At 35.1% G+C, this 5,923-nt stretch overlaps 2 pseudogenes; one reads left to right on the forward strand and one right to left on the reverse strand.

The window, feature by feature from the left end:
• The window catches only part of LOC111728996, a 164,703-nt pseudogene that overhangs the window by 100,523 nt on the left and 58,257 nt on the right, over positions 1-5,923 (forward strand).
• Positions 2,880-2,998, reverse strand: LOC111729179 (annotated as a pseudogene).

The following is a 5,923-nucleotide window of genomic DNA, read 5'->3' on the forward strand; positions in this document are numbered from 1 at the left end:
TATATATTACTTAGAGCGAAATCAAAGAGTTTATTGCCTATGTTTTACCCTAGAAGTTTTATGATTTCAAGTCTTAAATTTAAATCTTTAATCAGTTTGAGTTTATTCTTGTATGTGGTATAAGATAGTGGTCCAGGTTCATTCTTTTGTATATACTTTCTAGTTTTCCCCACATCAGTTATTAAAGTGACTGTCTTTACCCCATTGTATAGTCTTGACTGCTTGTCATAGATTAATTCACCCTATAGGCATAGGTTTATATCCTGGCTCTTTATTTTGTTCCATTGACTTATGTGTCTGTTTCTATGCTGTTCCAGTACCATGCTATTTTGATTACTATAGCCCTGTAGTATAGTTTGCTTACATAGCATGATATCTTTTTGTTCTTCTTTCTCAAGATTGCCAAGGCTATTTTGGGGCTTTTGTGGTTCCATATAAATTTTAGGATCATTTGTTCTAGTTGTGTGAAAAATGCCAGTGGTATTTTAATAGGAATTGCATTGAATCTGATTGTTTTGGGTAGTGTGGACATTTTAACAAGGTTAGTTATTCCTATCCATAAGCACGGTATAGCCTTCCATTTATTTGTATCTTCTATTTCCTTTTTCAATGTCTTACAGTTCTCTAAGTATAGGTGTTTTACTTCCTTGATTAAATTTATTCCTAAATTAATGGAATATTACTTCCTTGATTAAATTTATTCCTAAATTAATGGAATATTAATTTTGTATCCTGCTACTTAACTGAACTAATTTATTCTAATAGTTTTTTGGTGGATTCTTTAGGGTTCTTTATATAAAATATTATGTCATCTACAAATAATGACAGTTTTATTTCTTCCTTTCCATTTCATATGCCTCTTACTTCCTTATCTTACTGCTATGGCTGGGACTTCTAATACTATGTTGATTAAAAGCGGTGAAAGTGGATATCCTCGTCTTGTTCCTGATCTCAAAGAAAAAGCTTTCAGCTTTTCAATGTTGAGTATGAAGTTAACTGTGGGCCTATAAATATATGGCTTTTATTGTGTTGAGGTATGTTTCCTCTGTTCCCACTTTGCTGAGAGTTTTTATCATAAATGGATGCTGAATTTTGTCAAATGCTTTTTCTGTTTCTATTGATATGATCATATGATTTTTATCCTTCACTTTGTTTATATAGTGTATCACATTGATTTCCAGATATTGACCCAGGCTTTCACCCCAGATATACAAATCCCACTTGATCATGGTGTATGATCGTTTTAATGTATTGCTGAATTTGGAATGCTAATATTTTTCTTGAGGATATTTGTTGTTAATCAGAGATATTGGCCTATAAGTTTCTTCTTTTATAATGTCTTTTTCTGGTTTCGGTATCAGGGTAATGCTGGCCTCATAAAACGAGTTTAGAAACCTTCCATGGTTTCAATTTTTTTGGAGTAGTTTGAGATTAATAGGTATTAAATCTTCTATGAATGTTTGGTAAAATTCACCTGTGAAGTCATCTGGCCCAGGGATTGTTTATTGAGAGCTTTTTGATTACTGATTAAGTTTTGTTAGTAGTTATCTGTCTGCTTACATTTCCTCTTTCTTCCTGATGCAGCCTTGGAAGATTATACGTTTCTTGGACTTTATCCATTTCTTCCAGATCGTTCAATTTGTTGGCATATAATTAATTGTTCATAGTATTTCCTACTAATCCTTCATACTTCTATGCTGTCAGTTGTCGCTCCTTTCACTCCTGATTTTATTTGGGCCTTTTCTCTTTTTCTGATGAGGCTGGCTAAAGATTCATCAATTTTTATATCTTTTCTAATAACTAGCTTTTGGTTTTATTGATCTTTTTTATTAGACTTTATTTTGTTTATTTCCAATCTGATTTTTATTATTTCCTTCCTTTTATTCACTTTGGGCTTTGTTTGTTCTTTGTTCTTTCTTCTGTTGTTCTTTTTCTTAGGTCCTTTAGGTGTAGAGTTAGATTGAAATTTTTTTTGTTCGATGTTGACCTGTATTGTAAATTTTCCTCTTAGAACTGTTTTGGCTGTGTCCCTTAGATTTCGAGTCACTGTGCTTTGATTTTCATTTGTCTCAAGGTATGTTTTGATTTTGTCCTTGGTTTAATTGTTAATCTATTTATTCATTGTTTAGTAGCATGTTATTTAGCCACTTCACGTAATTGATTTTTAGTTTCATACTATTGTGATCATAGAAAATGCTTAAGACGATTTCAGTCTTAAATTTATTGAGACTTGTTTTTGTTTTTGTTTTTTTCCTAATATGTGGTCTATCCTGGAAAATGTTTCATGTGCACTTGAAAAGAATGTATATTCTGTTTCTTATGGGTGAAATGTCCACTAATATCAATTAAGTCTCTCTAGTCTAAATCGTTATTAAAGGACTGATCTCTTGTTGATTTTCTTTCTGGATAATCTATCCATTGATGTTAATAGAGAATTAAAGTCCCCTAGTATAACTGTATTACTGCCACTCTCTTTATTTTGGTCAATATTTGCTTTATATATGTAGGTATTCCTAATTTTGGTATGCAAATGTTTATAAGAGTTATATCTTCTTAATCGAATTGATGCCTTTTTCATTATGAAATGCCCTTCTTTGTTTCTCAGTACAGCCCTTGTTTAAAAATCTATTTTGTCTAATATAATTATTGCTTCCTTAGCTTTTTTTCAGTTTTTGTTTACATGAAATATGTTTTTCCATCTCTTTCAGTCTGTGTGTGTCTTTTGATCTGAAATGCATCCCTTTTAGGCAGCATATGACAGGCCTTGTTTTTTTATTCATTCAGTCGTGTTATATGTTTTGATTGGAGCATTTAGTCGAGAGATCCCCAATATTTTTGGCACCAGGGACAGGTACTCCTATGAGAACTTTTTTTTTCTTTTTTTTTAATGCCTGGTATTCCTAAGTGGTCTCCCATTCAAGTACTAACCAGACCCGACCCTGCTTAGCTTCCGAGATCAGATGAGATTGGGCACGTTCAGAGTGGCATGGCCATAGACGCCTATAAAATTTAATGCCTGGTAATTTGAGGTAGAACTGAGGCGATAATGCTAGCACTAGGGAGAGGCTACAAATACCACAGCTCACCTCCTGCCATGTGGCCCAGTTCCTAACAGGCTGCAGACTGGTGCCAGTCCTCCACCTAGGGGTTGAGAACTCCTGATCTAGTCTTTTTACATGTAATTATTGATAGATTTGTAGGTTTCGCCATTTTGTAATTGTTCTCTGATTGTTTTTGTAGTTTTTCTGTTTCTTATTCTCTTTCTTCTCTCTATGTTGATGATTTTTAATAGTGTTATGTTTGGATTCTTTTTATTTCTTGTATATCTCTTATAGAATTTCTATAGTTTTCTGTTTACCATGTGCTTTCTATATACCAATCTATGTTTACAGAAGTCTATTTTAAGTTGATGGTTGCTTAAATTTGAACACGTTATAATACCACTGCATCTTTTGCTCACCCCTCTATGTTTGTTTTTGTCAAATTTTTTACATCTTTTGTGTGTGTTTGTATTTATCTCTTAATTTATTGTTATAATTACACATGATCTTCCTACTTTTGCCTTTTAATCTTTGCATTAGCTTTTTGCATTACTTTTACTAAATGTTTGCTTTTGTCAATTAGATTTTTTTTCTTTTCTATGTTTTTTTACGCATATTTTTGATTTTTCTATTTAAAGAAGTCCTTTTAATATTTCTTGTAATAGTTAAGAGCTGATGAACTGCTTTAGTTTATTTCCTTGTCTCAGAAACTCTTTAGCTCTCCTATGAATCTAAATAATAGCCTTGCGAAGTAATCTTTGCTGTAGGTCTTTGTTTTTCATCTTTTTTTGATGTTTGTTATCACTCCCTTCTGGTCTGCAAAGTTTCTGTTGAAAACTCAGCTGACAGTCTTATAGGAGCTCACAGATAGATAACTAACTACTTTTCTCTTGCTTTTATGATTCTCTCTTTGCCTTCAAACTTTGGCATTTTAATTGTGATGCATCTTGGTGTGAGCCTCTTTGGGTTCATCTTATTTGGGACTCTCTGTGATTTCTGGACTTGTATATCTATTTTCTTACCAGGTTAGGGAAGTTTTCTGTCATTATTTCTTCAGATAGGTTTTCAATTCTCTGCTCTCTCTTCTCTTTCTGGCACCCCTATGATGAGAATATTTGTATGCTTGATATTATCCCAGAAGCCCCTTAAACTATCTTCATTATTTTTTGGAATTTTTATTCTCATTGCTGTTCTGATTGGATATTTTACACTACTTTGTTTTCTAGATGACTGATTTGATTCTCTGCTTCATCTAATGTCCTGTTGATTCCTTGTAACACATTCTTCATTTCAGTTATTGTATTCTTCTTTTCTGACTGGTTCTGGTTTACTGCTTCTACCTTTTTGTTGAGGCTTTCGCTGAGTTTATTTATTTTCTCTAAGTTCATTGTAACCAGTATTTTGAACTCTATATTTGGTAAATTGCTTATCTCCATTTCATTTAGGTTTGTTTTGTTTTTGTTTTTGTTTTTTTAGTTTTGTACTGTTCTTTCATTTGGGACTTTTTTCTTCATCTCTTCATTTTGGCTGACTCTCTGTATTCATTTATATATATATATATTAGGTAGATCTGCTAGATCCCCAAGTCTTGGCAGAGTGGTCTTATATAATATGTGTCCTATGGGGTACAGTAGTACAGTCTCCTACTTCACCTGAGCCAGGTGTTCCAGGAGTGTCCCTAGTGTGGGTTATGTGTGCTCTTCCTATTATGTTTAACCTTAGATTGCTATTGGCCCATCAGTGGGTAGGATTGACCCTAGGGTTAACTGGCTATGATGGCTGGCCATGACTACAGTAGACAAGCTGTTATGTAGGGGCTGACCACATAGAGCAGGAATTGTTTTAGGAGGGTTCTCATGCTAGCAGAGTCCACCCTTTGGATGTGTTTGTGGAGCCGTTTGGTGCTCTGGTGTGGTATGAAGTCAGCTGATGGGTGTGTTTGTTCTGGAGGCTCTTAGGGACTCTGGTGCAGGCCAAGGTCAGCTGCCTTTTGTGCCTGGCTTGGGGCTGCCTATTGGAAGCTACAAAGTGATCTGCCTTTGGTTGACACTTGTGCTGGGCTTGGAGGTGCTTAAACCATGGCAGGGGGCCACTAGTGCCAGGCTTAGGAAACTTTGGTTGGCACCACCATGTGAACAGAGGCCAGCACACTTATGCCAGGTGTGTGGACATTTAATTGAAATTAAATTCTAGGCCAAACAGGCTTCAGCTTATGCCAGGTTTGGAGCCACCTGATGGGAGTTACAATGCAAGTTGAGACTGGTTGCCAATTGTGCCAGGCTTGAGACTGATTAGCAAGAAGTACAAGGCACCTCTTGCTTGTTTGGGGTTTATGGAACATTTTAAGAAATATCTTGAGAGATTTTAGGAAAGTCTGCAGTAGGAGCCAAGGTAAGCCATTTGTGTGGAAAAGCTGCTGGACATGGTTTGCGCTAGGCACTTAAATTGGGTGGGGTGGCATCTCAGGGAATTACCAGGGTGGGGGAACCTGCCCTTTCTGCATCTCTGCCCCTCCTACTGGTCTTGCTGTGGCTTACTTTTTATATCCTTAGTTATAAGACTTCTGTTCAGCTGGTGTTCAGGTGGTTCTCAATGATCATTGTTCTTTAATTGTTATAATTTATGTGCTCATGGGAGGATACAAGCATGGTGTTTACTTACTCCACCACCTTGATTGGAAGTCCTCTTGGATTCTTTTTATAGCTGAATATTTTATATTCCCATAAATTTCTGAAGCCCTCTTTTTTGTTTTCCATTTATTTTGTACTATTTGTTCACCAATCAGAACATTTTTTACTGATATAACCTCTAGTTCTTTATTCCTCACTTTTTCTGTACCCAACATGCACTAAACTGGCTTGTTGTACTCTTAAATTTCATGC

This window comes from Pteropus vampyrus, unplaced genomic scaffold (assembly GCF_000151845.1).
Source record: "Pteropus vampyrus isolate Shadow unplaced genomic scaffold, Pvam_2.0 Scaffold8, whole genome shotgun sequence".
Taxonomy (NCBI): Eukaryota; Metazoa; Chordata; class Mammalia; order Chiroptera; family Pteropodidae; genus Pteropus; species Pteropus vampyrus.